The 18,777-nt window shown below is 40.1% G+C and overlaps 1 long non-coding RNA gene across 1 annotated transcript in view; it reads left to right on the top strand.

The window, feature by feature from the left end:
- The first annotated feature begins 217 nt into the window (after window positions 1–217).
- The window catches only part of LOC143810073 (uncharacterized), a 66,739-nt gene continuing 48,179 nt past the window's right edge, over window positions 218–18,777 (top strand). The window contains exon 1 of the long non-coding RNA XR_013222644.1: window positions 218–420. This is a non-coding gene — a long non-coding RNA (uncharacterized LOC143810073). The remainder of the gene's footprint in view (window positions 421–18,777) is intronic.

Here is an 18,777-nt window from a genome sequence, read left to right on the forward strand (position 1 = left end):
ATAATAATATAGTATTTTCGAAAAGCTTGCAGACATATGCTGGTGAAGTTTGAACAGTAATATACGTATTTTTTAAAAAATGTGTAATACATACATAATGTAATACTGAACTGGTTGCACTGCAGTGTCCTTCACATCTATATATAATGCAGGAACGCAGTGCAGGAGATGCAGGCTGGCTTTGTCCTGCAGCAGCTGTCCTGTCCCATAGGCTGAGGCCAGGGCTGGAGAGCAGGGTGCACAGGCTGGGGGTGGATGGCCGGGCACTGGGGGCTGCTACTAATCTGCACAAGGTAGCAGGAAAGGAGGACGGGAGCACTGACATCCCCAGCACCACCCTCTCCAGCACAAGTTCTTCACTTCCAGGCTGGACGCTCTCCTGTCTCCTTATGTTGTGCTCTCGGCGTTTCTTCGGGCTGGGTAAGTGATACAGGCAACAGCCACAGGTCTTTATGTGAGTGCAGCATGCATGGCGCCTGGGAACAAGTGCAGCCCTCCTGCTCTCCTCCTTCCCTCCTGCTCTCCTCCTTCACTCCTGCTCTCCTCCTTCCCTCCTGCTCTCCTCCTTCACTCCTGCTCTCTTGTTCTCCTCCTGCTCTCCTCCTGCTCTGTTGTTCTCCTCCTACTCTCTTTCACTCCTGTTCTCCTGCTCTTCTGCTCTCCTCCTACTCTCCTTCACTCCTGCTCTTCTCCCGTTCTCCTCCTGTTCTCCTCCTGCTCTTTTGCTCTCCTCCTACTCTCCTTCACTCCTGCTCTCCTTCACTCCTGCTCTTCTCTTCCTGCTCTCCTCCTTCACTCCTGCTCTCCTCCTTCACTCCTGCTCTCCTCCTTCACTCCTGCTCTCTTGTTCTCCTCCTTCACTCCTGCTCTCCTTCACTCCTGTTCTCCTGCTTCACTCCTGCTCTCCTCCTTCACTCCTGCTCTCCTTCTTCACCCCTGCTCTCCTCCTTCACTCCTGCTCTCTTGTTCTCCTCCTTCACTCCTGCTCTCCTTCACTCCTGTTCTCCTCTTTCACTCCTGCTCTCCTGCTCTCCTCTTTCACTCCTGCTCTCCTCCTTCACTCCTGCTCTCCTTCACTCCTGCTCTCCTCTTTCACTCCTGCTCTCCTCCTTCACTCCTGCTCTCCTTCTTCACTCCTGCTCTCCTCCTTCACTCCTGCTCTCTTCCTTCACTCCTGCTCTCCTTCACTCCTGCTCTCCTCCTTCACTCCTGCTCTCCTCCTTCACTCCTGCGCTCCTTCACTCCTGCTCTCCTCCTTCACTCCTAAACTTCATCTTTCCTTGCATCACATCCCTCCTTAATCCCCACAGACTGATACCAGCACTACCATCAGGAGTTGGATACACAGATGTTAGAGGTTATACAGGGAATAGTTGCTCTCATCTCAGAGGGCTGATGAGTGCTGGTGTTGGGGGCACACACTTGTAGACAGTGTCATATGTGGACAGCAGCCCCCTTTACCCCAGTTTGTTTATTTAGATGATTCTATTTATTTTGAGAGCAAAGTCACATTGAGAGCAAGTGTTTAATGTGGAAAGTGCAGGTTTAATTATCCTGAAACAAGATACACATTGTATGGGAAAGGGGGATTTTGAGTGACATTTGATTTTAGGAATTTGGCAGCAAAACCCATCGTCAAATCTTTCAGGACTGTGGGGTTTTTGGAAAGGGGGTCCTTAATACATGCGTCATTGCAGAAGCATTTACTGAAACTAAGGGCTGGATAAATATTTGTACACCTACTGACCTCTGCTGAAAAACAGGAATCTTAATTATCAGATTGTTAGACGCATCCCACTTCTGTTTAACTCTTCATCCGCTGTCTACCACGTTTTACATTATCATTATTTGGGGCTATTGTCTATCATGTTGGTACAGCAGAGAAAGTATGAGATTTATAATGAAAAAGAAAGAGAGAAAAAAGAATGAGAGAAAGAAGCAGAAGAGGGGAAGAGACTGCGACAGAGGGCAGAAAAAGAGAGAGTGGACAGAAAGAAGGAGAGAAGAGAGGGGGCAAGAAGAATGAGAGACACGAACAGAGGGAAAGAGAAAGGACAAGAGAGAGAAGAAAAAAGAGAGCAGACAGAAAGAAGGAGAGAAAAGAGGGGGAGAGAATGAGAGACCGGGACAGAGGGAGAGAGAAAGAAACAGAAGACAGGAAAAGACGGAACAAGAGAGAGAAGAAAAAAAGAGAGTAGACAGAAAGGAGAGAAGACAGAAAAAATAGAGAATATAGGAAGATACAAGATAGAATAGAAAACAAAATAGAGCATAAAGACCAAAAGAAACGAAGAAAGAAAGACAAGAGAGAGGAGAATGAAAGACAAGAATAAAGGGATAAAAAGGAAACAGAAGAGATTGCCACAAGAGAGAGCAAAAAAGGAGAGTAGACAGAAAGAAGGAGAGAAGAGAGAGAGAGGGAGAGAGAATCTTGCTAGAATAATAGATGATACCAAAATGGGAAATGTTTGCCCCTAATGTTGCTGCTCCATCTCGTTGTGTGCCCAGGGATGTAGGGGTTAATGATTCTCGTTAGTAATGAGGGTTAATGCGAGCGTTGGTAGCACAGGGGGGCTGGGGCAGGGTGGGTGTGTTGGGTAATGGGGGAGGGGTGACAAGGGCACAATGTCAAGCACATGTACACTGCTCCTTTATGAACAGAACATTGGGCATCGCACACATAACATTACAGCAGTGGATGGGGAAGAGCGCGCGTCCGGGTCTGAACAGCAGCCTGCGCCCGGCTCTGCGCTCACTGCGGACATTTGGTGGGCAAAATGTAATGCTGGAGCATCTGCTGGCATAGAACTAAAAGTCCCAGCATCTCGGGATACTTCTGTAACTTGTAGTCCTGCAAAATGGTACTTGCAGCATTTTAGGACAATTAGATATATTATTTCTAAGGACAAGCGGCTATTGCGCTACCTGTTGTGTATCACTCTCTGCCTGGCCGACAGCGGATGCAGCAGCGCCGGGAACAGAGCACTCCTGAGAAATTATATATATATATATATATATATATATATATATATATATAGCAGACAACACAGAGGGCGGTGATTGTTCACTAGATTCGTTTTCTGCTGCAGATGATCTAACCCCTTCCTAATTGCAGCGGGTTGCCCCATCTCACACCTTGATGCCTGCATAGTGCTCCTTGCATCCTAGGACCCTATACAGCAGCTCTGCAGGTGTCTCCAGTGCTTCGGAGCTGCCATTGTCACTAGTGGAAATAGATGTCACCCCAGAACAGGGACTGACTTTAACACTAAAACCCAACACCATTCACAATACAAACACTTCAGATATAAGCTTCTATGGCATTTTCCTGTAAGGTTGAAGTGATATTTCCTTTCCTGGATGTACTAAAATCCCTTATTATAATTTATCAAATTGACAGTTCTTGTACAACAAATAAGTTGTCACTTTTTCTCTTGAACTCATATGCAGCATAATGGAGACTGTAAGGAGAATTAGAATATTTATTGTCATAATGTAAATCCAGAAAGATGGATCGAGTGAACATATACAATTATGTATTTATATTGCAAATAATAATAATAATAATAATAATAATAATAATAAAAAACTAAATATATATTTTTTTGTATATAAATATTATATTTTACACTCATCATGTGATCATAGCAAGGACTCCACTATAATGGGACACAAAAAAAATGCACAGTCCAGAAATCTTAGGGTGTATTCAGTGGCTTGATGTGATCTGTCATATGCTGGGTGCTGGGTTCCCACTGAGAGGACCTGTATGATACTGGTATATTCATTTAATGGCTTTTATTCATCAAGCAGCTGATTTAAAGAATGACATAGTTTGAATTCAGTGGTCAACATCATCCTATAAGGGGGCAATCAGCAGAGTCTTCACCAGCACCCTGAATAATTAATAGCAAATGTACCCTGCCATTGGAGTGACTGCACTTTGGAAAGTAGCTCACAGGAGCATGCACTGCTAGGGAACAGATTTGGCAGCTTTGATTTACATAAGAGCAGGGAAGGTTTATTTAGGTTAATTTGAAACAAGACACCTGAGATTTGCAAATCAAGTTGACATATTGGCAAAAACAACATGAAGACTTTTTAACATACCTTCGACTGTACTCCACAAATTGAGATTGGAACAAAATCTGTCTTTTAACTGCAGTTAAAAGCATATATATATATATATATATATATATATATATATATATATATATATATATATATATATATATATATATATATATATATATATATATATACTGTACATCTGTGCAGGCAGAATGAGGCCCCAGTGGGTATATTTGACATATATATTATATATATGTATTTATATGTATATATATATATATATATATATATATATATATATATATATATATACACACATATATATATATATATATATATAATATTGGGTCTCATTGTGAAATCTAAGTAGATCTTTGCTCGCACTTTTCTTTGTGGAATGTTTTTATTAATTCCATCAAAAACAGATTTTGCAACACCCTTCGTGAATTTTTCCACACTGACACTGAGGGGTGAATCAAATATGTTGTAAAGATTGTCAGTAGTTTTTCAATCAGTTGTATTGCAAAATAATGTACTGCACATTAATGACAATATGAAACCAGCATAAAGGCCATGCACATGTTCTATTTTTTCCCTTTAGTTTTCAATTAATTGATGAATGATTGGCACATAGTGTATTGTGTTGTGATTCTCATGCATTTACCATCGTTTTTTTAAACACAAATTGGATCACTATAGCAATGTACTGTGATAAGAAAAGGTGGAGTGGCAAATATTTACATATAAAAAACAATTGCAAATATTTCTATTCAGATTAAAAAAATTCTTATCAGTAAAAAGCAATTGGACAAAGTTACAATTAAATGCAAATGAATGAATAACAATAATACTGTTTGTGTGGAATTGCTCAACAGCTGCATTGTTTTGCATGAGTTTTTCAATCCATTCTCCATTAATGCCATTGTTCTGAGTATTTATAGAGAAACATGCACTCCACCTTACAGCTTCTTTTACTTTAAAGTCAATGGAGATCAATAGTAAAATGATGCAAACAGTTGTGTAATCCCATCTGCAAAAAGAATATGGAGTCTTAGGCTGTGTTCACATGTTGTTTTTTTTTGCTACATTGTTTTAATGCAATTTTTAAGCTGCATTTTACAGTACCAGCAAAGCCTATGAGATTTCAGAAATCCCATGCACACACATTGGTTTTATTTTCCTGACTGATTTGGAAAACTGCAGCATATCACTTATTTCAGAATTTTTGCAGCGTTTTTTTCACCTGTAGGAAACAATGAGTAAGTGCAAATATGCAGCAAAACGTGACAAAAAACGCAAGTATCAGGTTTTGTCTGCGTTTTTGGTGCAAAAAGCTGTGGAAGTTGCATTATGATTTTTTGGGGGGCACTATCATTTATCAGCATGCGCAAGAAACAACAAAAGTGCAGCGAAAAAAATGCAGCAAATACGTTACAAAAAAAAATGCAACAAAACCTGCTTTTTCTTGATGCAGCTTCAAGCAGATTTTTCCTGCAGAAAAAAAAAATGCAGCAAAAGCGCAATGTGTGAACATAGTGGGAATGCACCTAAATGATAGAGAAGGAATATTTTAAATTAATAATTCATTTGAACTGATATTGGCAAAGTTTTGTAATTATTGATCAGCCCCTGTGATGCTGTCTCTTTAAATATGTCTTGACATTTTATTATTAAAAATATTTTTTTAATTGTTCAAAAATATAGTCCTTTCAATACATTAGTTCACTTATGTACTGTGTATAATGTAATATATTAATACAACCAAGATTGTTTTAAAAATCCATCTCTAACATTTATATTATAGGAATCTAAAAATAAAAAATAATAAAAACCCAGTGATGTAATATTGTATATATGTACATTAACATAAATGTATAGCTATATTATATATATATATATATATATATATAAATATATATATATATACAGTATATATATTTATGTATATATACTAGATGGTGGCCCGATTCTAACGCATCGGGTATTCTAGAATATGCATGTCCACGTAGTATATTGCACAGCTCACGTAGTATATTGGTCAGACATGTAGTATATTGCCCAGATATATATATATATATATATATATATATATATATATATATATACGTATATGTACTGTATATATAATCAGTAATACAATATGATATATGTACACATCATATTATGTTACTGATTTTTTCATTTTTTTTTCTTTTTTTTTTCTTTTGAGCACAAACCACACAAGTGATGCAGCCAGGCCTAGTATGATTCAGCTATTTACTGAATGCATTGTGACATAATGTGCTTTTCATACGTAGTGCTGCACTTCTGCCACTAGGTGGCCGCTGCATTTTACTGGGAGTTTCTCAGCCATTGTATGGATACACTGGGAGCTAAGCAGCTTTGGTAACATGAATATCATGAACTGTTTCATGCAAATAAACCCTAGTGAGAATGTCTGCAGATCCTATGTGGACAGGGGTTGACCTTCAGGTAACATCACAATGGCTTTCTGAATTTTAGTGAGATATTTCTTTCCTACATCGGTTCAGGGTTTGAAGGATCTCAGGAAGACATTACCATTTTTTGGCTTTCGGGTGCTGTAAGATACTCTACACATTATAGGGGAAAGCAGGAATATTGTAGGTTTAGGGACAATGATATCTTAACAATCTCGTATCATTTAAAAAGTCTTAACGACTGAAATTACAAACAAAAGCAAAATAAAATGAAAACGACAATCAGAAAATAAAAGTCCCATGCTGCGATCCCTGCACTGAAAATATCTAGACATATTCCACCTGCAGTAAGAATGGATGCTAATATGAATGCAGGCACACGCCATCATTCACACTGAGTATAGCACAGGGCTTGTATCATACTGCTGAGAACACATTCCCATAAAGCACAACCTACTCTCCGCCTCATGATGTCTCTGATTAGAATTTATTGGAGAAACTTGAATTACACGATGATTAAATAAAGGCCGGATGGAAAATTATGGAAAAAAACGACCCATTGTTGGCATCAGTTCTTGCACTAAACGTGACCTGGTGCCGGTCTGGTGACTGGATCACAACATTTCTGGCCCCAGACTACGCCTGGGAGGAAGATTGGTTTCACATAGATCTGCTGCATCGGGCTCAGTTTTTTGAGAGTGATGCAACTCATCTGGACCACAACTAATAGCAAAACCAATGCAAAAATGCATCAGGTGCCAGCAAGCTTTCCCACCATCTTACTCCGAAACGCTGGTATTGGGCTGGATGCCATGGTTACATGTGTTTTGTAACCGGTTGGCCAGTCCAGGGCCTGCACAACTACTGATGCAGCGGGCAGGTGGAAACAATTCCCAACAATTCCCAACAATGGGCTCGGTTCTTTCATCGGTTTCCATGTGGTGTGTTAGTTAAACACTGAATGGAAGCAGCAATGGAGCGCTGGACATACGTGCAGAGGGACCTAAGGTGCTGTACGTTTTGCCATCAGTTGGGATCTGGTTTTGTAGACTGACCTGTTTCCAAGAGGACAAGTAAGGATTAACTTGATGAGACAATATGGAGTAGAGACAACTAACAGCTATGAACTAATATATATATACGGTATCTAAAGTAGGGCTGCACAGTCACAAAAAATAGCTCATGGATCCAACAATTTCCCTAGATGAAAGATGGGTGAATAAACAGATAGACACAGATGAATGAGATGAGAAAAAAATCTCTAGAATAATTGTAATTAGATTCTTTATGTTCAGTCTACACATGTGGGTGGCACAAAGTTAGGTTCTGTTATTACAAGTGCAACACATCTGTAAAGACACAACCAATCAGAGAGGCTACACACAGACACCAGCACACGTGCACACACACATGCTCCAGCATACACGCGCACAAACACACCAACACACACACCAGCAGAAGCAAACATACAGACATTCTCCAACACACATGCACACACACAGACACACCAACACACTCACACATACACCAGCGCACACACTGACACACACACATAGACGCACATACACACAGACACATGCACCAACATACACATGCGCACACACAGATATACACACCAGCACACACACAGACACTCCAACACACTCACACATACACCAGCGCACACACTGACGCACATACACACAGACACATGCACCAACATACACACCAGCACACACAGACACTCCAACACACTCACACATACACCAGTGCACACACTGACACACACACATAGACGCACATACACACAGACATATGCACCAACATACACATGCGCACACACAGACATACACACCAGCACACACACAGACACTCCAACACACTCACACATACACCACCGTACACACTGACACACATACACACAGACATATGCACCAACATACACATGCACACACGCAGACATACACACCAGCACACACACAAACACTCCAACACACTCACACATACACCAGTGCACACACTGACACACACACATAGACGCACATACACACAGACACATGCACCAACATACACATGCGCACACACAGACATACACACCAGCACACACACAGACACTCCAACACACATGCGCACACAAAAACTCCAATACACTCAGACATACACCAGCACACACACACACACCAGCACATGTACGCACACACAAACATATACATGTACACAGACAAACACACCAACACACAGCGGCACCCATCAACACACGCACCAGACATTCGCACCAACCCATGCACTCGCACACATATTCTTTATAAAACTATTTCCTATTTTACAAGTGTTTGTTTCGGTGTCCAGGTGTTTAGGCTTCCTCACTATGAGGTCTGTTGAACACATAATTTCAATGTAAATATTATGATATGGGGACAGTAATGGGATACATGTGATATCTTGAACACATTTATTTTACGGGAGGAGGGGGTTTGTGTAACTTTGCCACAGTGTGAAGTTTAGAGTAAAATCTATGTTTTCATTATAGATCTCCGAGGAATGAATCTAGCAAGAAGCTTGATAAATCCCATCACGTGAATGTACTGAATGCATTATTATGATAACTTAATTATTATAGCTAAAGCTCCCCTGGCTACAGTGCTTGTAAAATTGTATCAGATGGCAGGTAACTAAACCCTTTAGTGCCATTGAGCCTTTACATGCACTGCAGCACAATGTGTTGCAGGTCCCAGTGGCACTCTGTAGGATTACATATGACTTCCAAAACTGCTCTAACAAAATACTGGGGGATTACACATTTGTACAAGAAATGTAGGATTTTATAAATTGATGAACAATAATTCTATTTCAGCAGAATATTCTTTGCTAGGTTCTGGTTATCCAAAGGCCCAAATAGCCTCCACCTCCCAGTATCCAGCAGTCAGTAATCTTCTTCTTGAAATGTCCAAATGAAAAATTATTTTACCTGATATATTTATATGTGTAAGTAAACCATATTCTGGTATTCTGTTAGGAAAACATATAATTTATATATATTTATATTATAAATATATCTCATTGTTTATCCATAAACAGTGAGCTACGGACTATGATACGTGTCGTGGTCACTAAGACCGTTAGCAATTACTATATTCTTAAACGCCAATTTGGAAGTCCAGATGCTTCTTGGAAGAATAATCTCTGGATTTTATCGGGCGTCTTCTGTCAGTATATCTCGGACTGTGGCCCATTCAACTGGAGGATCTGTAGAGGATCAAGATCATAGATTTCCAGTGACAACATGTTAGAACAGCTGATTGTGACGTCAGAAGATGATTGAGTGTCATTTATTTTCCTTTTTAAAAATAAAGTAATAATTTAGAATTTGTCTTTTCATTAGCCAAGTTTATTATTTTAAGACTCGAAAGTACGCAGAGTGACATAAATGCAATGATAGGGTAGATATTTTATCGTACAGTGATGAACACTGTTAATTGTAGACCATGACCTTTTTATAGTGTTTGTTTGCGTAGTGCACATCAAAATGTTTTTTTTTTCTTTTAATCTTGCGTTTCTCGTGCTTTTCTAGGCAACTGTATTCCTGCAGCTAAATTACTATGTTTGGTCGGAACTTTTTGAAATCCTTTTAATGACCTTCAAATTCAACGTATCATTTAGATACAGATACTATTATGGCCCAAGGATGGGTTTAATATTTTTACCTACTGGATGATAATTGAGAACCTTATTGTGATACCTTTCATACCACAAGAATTTGTCTTAGCATTTCACTCTATTCAAGCTATGTCCACAAAATAATTAAAGCTTACAAAGGAGGAACTCTGTACATGAAAGACCTCCTGAAGGTCACCTCACTGTACGCTTTTCTAAGGCGCATAATAAAGTAATGTGAGTTTATCTGAAGAGCCTTGTTTGTTCAGGTGGATCACAACTCTGCATTCTTGTAAAGATTTTAAGATTTCCTGTTGTAGCAAAAGCCAGGACATATGGAAGCCAAACCTATAGAAGTTGGTAAATGACTTATAGTAAAGCCATACATACACAAATTAATTTCTCATGTTATTTTGATCGGATTTGTAATATTGTAGTGAGTACGTTTATCTTACACATACACAAAGTGAAGCCTTGGGGCCACAATTGGCCTGCAGTGTGTTCCCATGGGGTTAGGAGAGGGGATGGGGTGGCAGTTACAGCAGGGGGTTGTTCCTCAAATCCTGTATAATAGTGGAGGAGTTTCCTCTAGAAACAAATCACATTTCAGCATGTCAGGATTTATTTGGAAAATGAAAGCTGTGGCCTGATTGGTTTCTACGGCTAGTTGATCCAATTTTCCCTTTTGTAATCCTGCTAGCCTCACTTAATAATACGCTTAGTATCTCAGAATACGTGGCTTCTAGAGATGAGCGAACCCGAACTGTAAAGTGCGGGATTCCCACCGGAGATCTAATCTTCAGTGCTGAACTCCGAACACGGACTTTTTTTGGAAGTCTTTTTTACAGTTCGAAAGTTTGTGGAGGAAAGAGAGAAAGAGAGAGAAAGGGCGATTTTCCAGCTCCAAAATTTGGGTCTAATTTCTACAGGGTTCTGGTTCAAGTTCAGGTACAGTTTTGGTACCCGGACCAAACTTTGGACTAAGGTTTGGTCGAACCTGAAGAACCCAAACATCCACATGTCCACTCATCCCCAGTGGCTTCACATAGATAACTTTGAAGCTAGGACTACCAGGTGATGCATTTCACAGATAAGATAACAGAATGAGACCTTTCTGGCAACAAAAAGGGAAAAGTGTAACAACCACCCATAACATCCAATTAATCCTTTTGACCAGATATCTACCATTGGGAGAGAGCCATGTTGCCCCGAAACATATGGAATTATTAGCTAATTCTGAGGAAATCAGCAAGTTTGGATGACTTTTATCTTATTTGTATCACCAGGTAATAATGTCCTCGTGCCCTCTTACAAATCCAGCAATTTATTTGTACAGTTAAGTTCATTTGATCCTTCAATGTTATTTCAGAATATTTCTATTAATCTTCTGATAGATTCCATAGATTTCAAATAGAAACATATTACTCTAAACTCCATGAGATATTTGACACCAATAAATTCCTGGTTTGAACAGAAACCTCCAATATTGTGATGTCTTATGAGATAGAGTTTTCAGTAAATGAGATCACAAGCAGTTGTTGTCTGGTATACAAATGCTGGTATTATTTATTTATTTTACTAACCTGTTCTTGTGAATGGCCGAGTTGGGCAAGTCAGGAGAGATAGTATCAGCCAATAATAGTTTAGGTCGACAGCTATCTAATGCAAGCTGCATTTACGTTTCATGATTATTGGCAGCCAATCACCCTACAAATGAGCAAAATTCTCGTTCGTCTGGGGAAATGATCTTATGCTCGACACTAAACAGTGTTATGTAGACAGGATATTAAATGATTATTGATCAGCAAGTAGCTAATTAGCGGTCATTTTGTGCTGCAGATCGTGAAATGTAAACAGACTCTTAGTTTTATTTTTTTCTCTAAAAACTTTTGTAGTCTATAGTAATCTTGCAAAATGGGAATTCAAGGTCACGACTGTTATGCTTCACTCTGATGGCGGTGCAAGAAAAGTCTAAATATTAGTGCAGACCTCTATGCTGCAAAGAGTAGCAGTCTGAAGGGAAATGGAGAACGCAATTTGTTTAAGATGTGGAAGATATGCCAGAGTTATGAATACACTAGAAGATTACACATTTATAAATGAAGAATTTGGGTCTTCTGGAGTTTAAGGGTGTCTATTCATGCTGCTAATATAAGCAGACTGAGAGCCCTCGTGGGCAGGGTCATCTCTTCTCCAGTACCAGTCGGTGACTTGTTTTGTTCAAGATTATTGTGCTTGTTTTATTATGTATACCCTTTTCTCATATAAAGCGCCATGAAATAAGTGGCGCTATAATAAAAAAAATAATACATAATAATAGTACAAATGGATTATATTAACGAGAACCATTCACCAGTTTAGCATGTTAAACTTGTCACATCATTGGGATAGTTGACTCAGCTGAATAAGATATAATTTTTTAAATTTCTAACCTCCGTAGTGGAGATATCAGCTTGTAAAGTTTATATGCTAATATCCTCTATAATAATGGGTGTGTTGGAGTAGATTCTTCTCTAGGAGCATTTACGTTCCCCAGCAGGACATTAACCAATCATAAGCAGGGAAAAAGAAAATGCCCTAGAGAAGGTCAGATTCAGCTTTTTCTATGTGATATAGTAAGACACGTAATAACACACAGCTCTTCCCTCCAACCAGGCATCTGCTGTAATTACATGTTGGGGAAGGTGGGATGAGAGGGGTTTATCATTGCAAACACCTCTATTCATCTAATTCCAACATGAGGGTACATTGCCCTGATAGCTGGCATAGATCCAGAGTGATGTATGTTACAAGATGCAGCTCTTATTTCACAGCACTTACAGTTTGGGGGAGTGGAAAGAGAACAGAACTGACAATGCTGTGAGATAAGAGCTCAAGTGTAAAGTTACCTTCACACGAAACGACTTTGTAACGATATCGCTAGCGATCCGTGACGTTGCAGCGTCCTAAATAACGATATCATTGTGTTTGACACGCAGCAGCGATCAGGATCCTGCTGTGATATCGCTGGTCGTTCAGCAAAGTTCAGAACTTTATTTGGTCGTCAGACCGGCGTGTATCGCCGTGTTTGACACCAAAAGCAACGATACCAGCGATGTTTTACACTGGTAACCAGGGTAAACATCGGGTTACTAAGCGCAGGGCCGCGCTTAGTAACCCGATGTTTACCCTGGTTACCAGCGTAAAATGTAAAAAAACCAAACTACATACTCACCTTCGCGTCCCCCGGCGTCCGCTTCCCACACTGACTGAGCGCCGTAAAGTGAAAGTACAGCACAGCGGTGACGTCACCGCTCTGCTGTTAGGGCCGGCGCTCAGTCAGTGGCGGAAGCGGACGCCGGGGGACGCGAATGTAAGTATGTACTGTTTGGTTTTTTTACATTTTACGCTGGTAACCAGGGTAAACATCGGGTTACTAAGCGCGGCCCTGCGCTTAGTAACCCGATGTTTACCCTGGTTACCCAGGGACCTCGGCATCGTTGGTCGCTGGAGAGCGGTCTGTGTGACAGCTCTCCAGCGATCAAACAGCGACGCTGCAGCGATCGGCATCGTTGTCGCTATCGCTGCAGCGTCGCTTCATGTGAAGGTACCTTATCACATTCACCACTCTAGATTTGTTCCAGCAATCAGGGCATTGTTCTCTGAAGCCTGAAATAGATGAAGCATTTGTAATGACATACAGGTCTGCTGTCCTCCCCTCAAATGTAATCACAGTAAATGCAGACAGTGAGAGCTGTGTGACCTGGGGATTAGAGCAGAGCTGTGTGTCACTATATGACTTACCATATCATGCAGAAAAAGCCGGTTGTAATCTTCTCTGGCGGCAGGCATTTTTTTTTTTCGTGCATGAAGCTGTCTGCTTATGATAGGTCGATGTCAAGCAGGAGAAAAAGTAAATGCTACCAGAGAAGAATTTCTGCGTATTCCCCCTTGGTTATAGTGGAAATTACCATTTAAACTTTACTAGATAACATTTCCGCAAGTTACATGAAAAAAAAGGACGTTTTATTCAGCTTTGATGCACTATTTCATGATGTGGCCAGTATAACATGACTTAACCTTTTTTAAAGGGGTTGTCTGGTCTTAAGTGCAAGTCTGCAGTCACTTCATGTGACTGCAGACTTCTGAATCCTCACATTATGCATACTGCAAACTGAATGCCGGTCATGTGGCTGCAAATATTCAATATACATGCTCTCAGCCACATTCCGACTAGATGAGCGCGGCCTCACTCAATGCAAGTGTATTGAGCGAGGCCGGACGCAGTCTAGTTGTATTGTGTTTGGGAGTATGCAAATCGCATACTTGCCGAACTGAACGGCAGTCATGTGGCTGCCAATATTCAATATGTATACTCTCTGACCAGATGAACACGGACTCACTTGATGCAAGTATATTGAGTGAGGTCGGAAACAGTCTAGTTGGATTGTGGGTGGGAGAATGCAAATCGCATACTTGCAGTCACATAATCGCCATTCGCAGTGTGAGCACCGGAGAATCCTCACAGCACACACTGGAAAGCCGCTTTAGCCTGTACTGACACATGGTGTGTGTCACCTGAGGAGCCTAGGGGGCGCTTGCAGGGGGTGTGAGAGCTAAAGCATGCAGTGTGCACAGCAACGGACACTAAACAGTCACGTGATTGCAGAGGGGCGGAGCTACCGCGCATAAGAATGGAGAAGAAGCTGAGAGTGCGGAATACGGGGCACAAAACATAAAAGTAGTCAAATGGAGAGCCAAGGGTCAAAGCCAAACGAGAGTGAGGTACCTAGGGATGAGACAGCGACTGATCCGAGACGAGCTAAGGGGTCAGAGAACCAGGAAGGAGAGGGCAGTACAAAGTAGAACACAGAGGCAGAAGTCAGGGGACGAACCAGGTTATACACAGAAAAGCTCACATGCACAAAGGCACAATGATAACAGATGAGTAACCTGCGTCAGCAATCCCTAGCCGAGTAAACGGAAGTATCACCGAGTCATGACATAACCAATGTGAATACCTTCTTTAAATGCCAACCCCAGTAGAGCCTGAAAACGGCTTTACTTATACCAGAAGAAACCCATGGTCCAATCTCATAACTTGTCTCTTCTATGCAAATAAAAATGAGATGACATGTCTACACAAGACTTTGTGCTGCAGAACACTTGAAAAGCATGAAGCTTATTGTTCTGCTTGTAACAATTTTCAGTTTTCAATGAACTGTAAAAATAGTGGAACTGTGTAAACTGAATCCTTGTGGAGTTCTAAGTACATCTGGAACAATTTGGCTATATGCATAAAAAGAACAACCACAGTTGAAGCTAATAAATTCCCTTATAAATTTCACTGAAACAATACTGCTTTTGTGCATCTCGAATTATATGTCGAGGTCACAGTCATGCAGGAAATAGAGATCTAGGGATTTGTAGCATCAAGAAAGCAAAACAGGTTCATAAATGCGGAAACCAAGCCTCCTTATCGGAGGGGTTGAATTGAGATCCAGCACAGTAATATTCAGCAGCTACAGACGCAACAAATTTTAGGGATTTTTTGGGGAAGTGACCTATAGCAATTCCTAGATTCCTAGAGCCATCATGCTAAATGTATTCTTTTTATTTTTAATCAGATATATTTTTATTAAAAGTAATGCAATTTTAAACAGATATTACATGTTGCATATCCATACTCATTTCTAAATTGAATTTTTATTTTGAAAACAAATTTTTTTTGGAAGTAAAATATATCGGTTTTTAATATATTGGATTTGAACGTAAACAAGAATATTTTCAGCCATTAGCAGCAAATGGGGATCTTGAAAAAGATAAGGGACTGAAACCGTAACAATTAATTTTACATAAAACTTTTCACAGCCTCAGGTTTAGGATGTGTGAGTTAACAAACTGACTCAAATAGAATAGTGGCTAACTTGGCTCTTGGTTTCTAAAAAAAAATCACCCCCTTCAGAAATACTAAACTGTAATTATATCTTATGTATAATTGTATCTAAAATCTAAAGAGTATATAGATTCTGTATGGCAGTACATATAGCCCCTCCTGTTATTTTTTCATCCTTTATTTTAATGAATAAATAAAAAAATGCTCTCTTTGAAAAATATGAAGGCCCACGAAAGTACAAGTATAAGTATAGTATAAGTAAGGCAGTAGTAGAAGTACAAGGTGGGCCGTGTATATGAATACACCTAAATAAAATGGGAATGGTTGGTGATATCAACTTCCTGTTTGTGTAGTATATGGGAGGGGGAAAACTTTTCAGGATGGGTGGTGACCATGGCAGCCATTTTGAAGATGGCCATTTTGGATCCAACTTTATTTTTTCCAATGGGAAGAGGGTCATGTGACACATCAAACTTATTGAGAATTTCACAAGAAAAACAATGATGTGCTTGGTTTTAATGTAACTTTATTCTTTTATGAGTTATTTACTAGTTTCTTTTTGTTTACAGCCATTGACATGTTGCAGAGGTTAACACGAGGAGCCGATAGAAATTGTGTTGATGTCTGGTGAATGCAGCACCGGGTCATTGCAGCAGATTTCAATGCAAGACACCCTATGCAAGAAAACTGTCACCATTCCCATGTTATTTAGGCGTATCCATATAAATGGCCCACCCAAAAAGTTTGCCTCATCACTGAACATAATGTTCTGTGTAAACTGAGGGTCCTGTTCCAATTTTTGTTTTGCCCATTCTGCAAATTCCCAATTTTTTTGGGTGAGCCATTTATATGGATACACCTAAATAACACGGGAATGGTGACAGTTTTCTTGTGTAGGGTGTCTTGCATTGAAATCTGCTGCAATGACCCGGGTACTGCGTTCACCAGACATCAACACAATTTCTATCCGCTCCTCACGTGTTAAACTCTGCGACATGTCAATGGCTGTAAACAAAGAGAAACTTGTAAATAACTCATGAAAGAATAAAGCTACGTTAAAACCAAGCACACCATTCTTTTTCTTCTGAAATTCTCAATGTTTGATGTGTCACATGACCCTCTTCTCATTGGAAAAAATAAAGTTGGATCCAAAATGGCTGACTTCAAAATGGCTGTCATAGTCACCGATCTTGAAAAGTTTTCCCTCTCCCATATGTTAATGTGCCACAAACAGGAAGTTGATATCACCAACCATTCCCATTTTATTTAGGTGTATCCATATACATGGCCCACCCTGTATATTACTTTGGTTTAAAGTACATCAAATGATAAGCTATTTAACAGTGATGAGGGAGGATGCTAGAATAAGGTGTTATCCAACCAAACTCATGTGCTAATAGTTTGCTTGTGTGCTAATAGAGCATCTTCAGAGTGCTTGAATACTATGTTTGAGTCACCATAGCTGCATGTCTCACGGCTGTTCAACAGCATACAACAACAACAGCAGGTGTTGTGGTTGTTGATCAGCTGCAACACATGCAGCTATGGTGACTCGAACATAGTATTCAAGCACTCTGAAGATGCTCTATTAGCACACAAGCATGCTCGGATAACACCTTATCAGAACACGCTCGCTCATCACTACTATTTAATGTATTAATGGGATGTCAATCATGAAGTGGTTGTCATCTTGGGCAATCACTACTTGTTTGAACAAACTCTTAGGGTAAGTTCACACTGGGCGTTTTTGCTGCTTTTTTTTTCTGCAGCAAAACCTGATCTTCTTGGCAGGAAAGAACGTACGTCAAAAACGCAGGTTTAGGTGCGTTTTTGGTGCGTTTTTTCTTGCGTATTTGGTGCGTTTTTTTCGTGGGTTTTTTTTCTCTTTGTCCATGCTAATGTCCTTGGATTTTCAGCAGCAAAAACACAACAAATAATGATACCTGCGTTTTTGCTGCATTTTTTTCTACACCCATTCAAGTCAATGGGTGAAAAAACACAGCAAAAACACTGAAAGAAGTGACATGTTCTATGTCCAAAAAATGCAGCTAAGGACAAAATACTGATCAAACAAAAAACCAATGTGTGTGCATAAGATTTCTGAAATCTCATAGGCTTTGCTGGTATTGTAAAAAGCAGCTGAAAATTAGCATAAAAAAGGCAGCAAAAAAACCCAGCAAAAATGCCCTGTGTGAATTACCCTTACAAATAAAAAAAATCAATGAGTTCCCCTGCTGGAGCCTCAGCACTCAACTGTCATCTGTCAAAAAGTAACATTGTCATGCAGCATCATCAAGAGAGAAATTAGGCATCACAGAGATCTCAATCAGATTAATAGGCTATTTGCATAATTTAGGATGGGGCAGGTCCTTTAGGGCAAAACGTGCTTGTTACCACACCCTGCCTCAATTCCTGGAAACAGCTTCTTGTATAAGCTCCCAGGTTCTGCAACAAAAGTGGCATCTAGTGACAACAAATATCCCAGCATTAATTGTTATACAATGACTCACGCCCAGTCAATTAAAGAAGGAGACAGCAATAAACACATGTACGTCATTGGTACAGTCTCACTGACTTGGGCTGAAAAGGTTTACCCTCATTACAGGTACCCTGATCCCTGAGTGGTCTTTTTCCAGCTTGCTTCAATAACATTAAGCCTGTGGCTTCATTTGTGGTCATGTCATCCCTGCAGCTGAGAAAATAAAGCCGCAGGAACCTCTGGTGCAGGATCTGTGCTGACTTTGAAAAGTAATGTGGTTT

The sequence above is a fragment of the Ranitomeya variabilis genome, chromosome 2 (assembly GCF_051348905.1).
Source record: "Ranitomeya variabilis isolate aRanVar5 chromosome 2, aRanVar5.hap1, whole genome shotgun sequence".
Classification (NCBI taxonomy): domain Eukaryota; kingdom Metazoa; phylum Chordata; class Amphibia; order Anura; family Dendrobatidae; genus Ranitomeya; species Ranitomeya variabilis.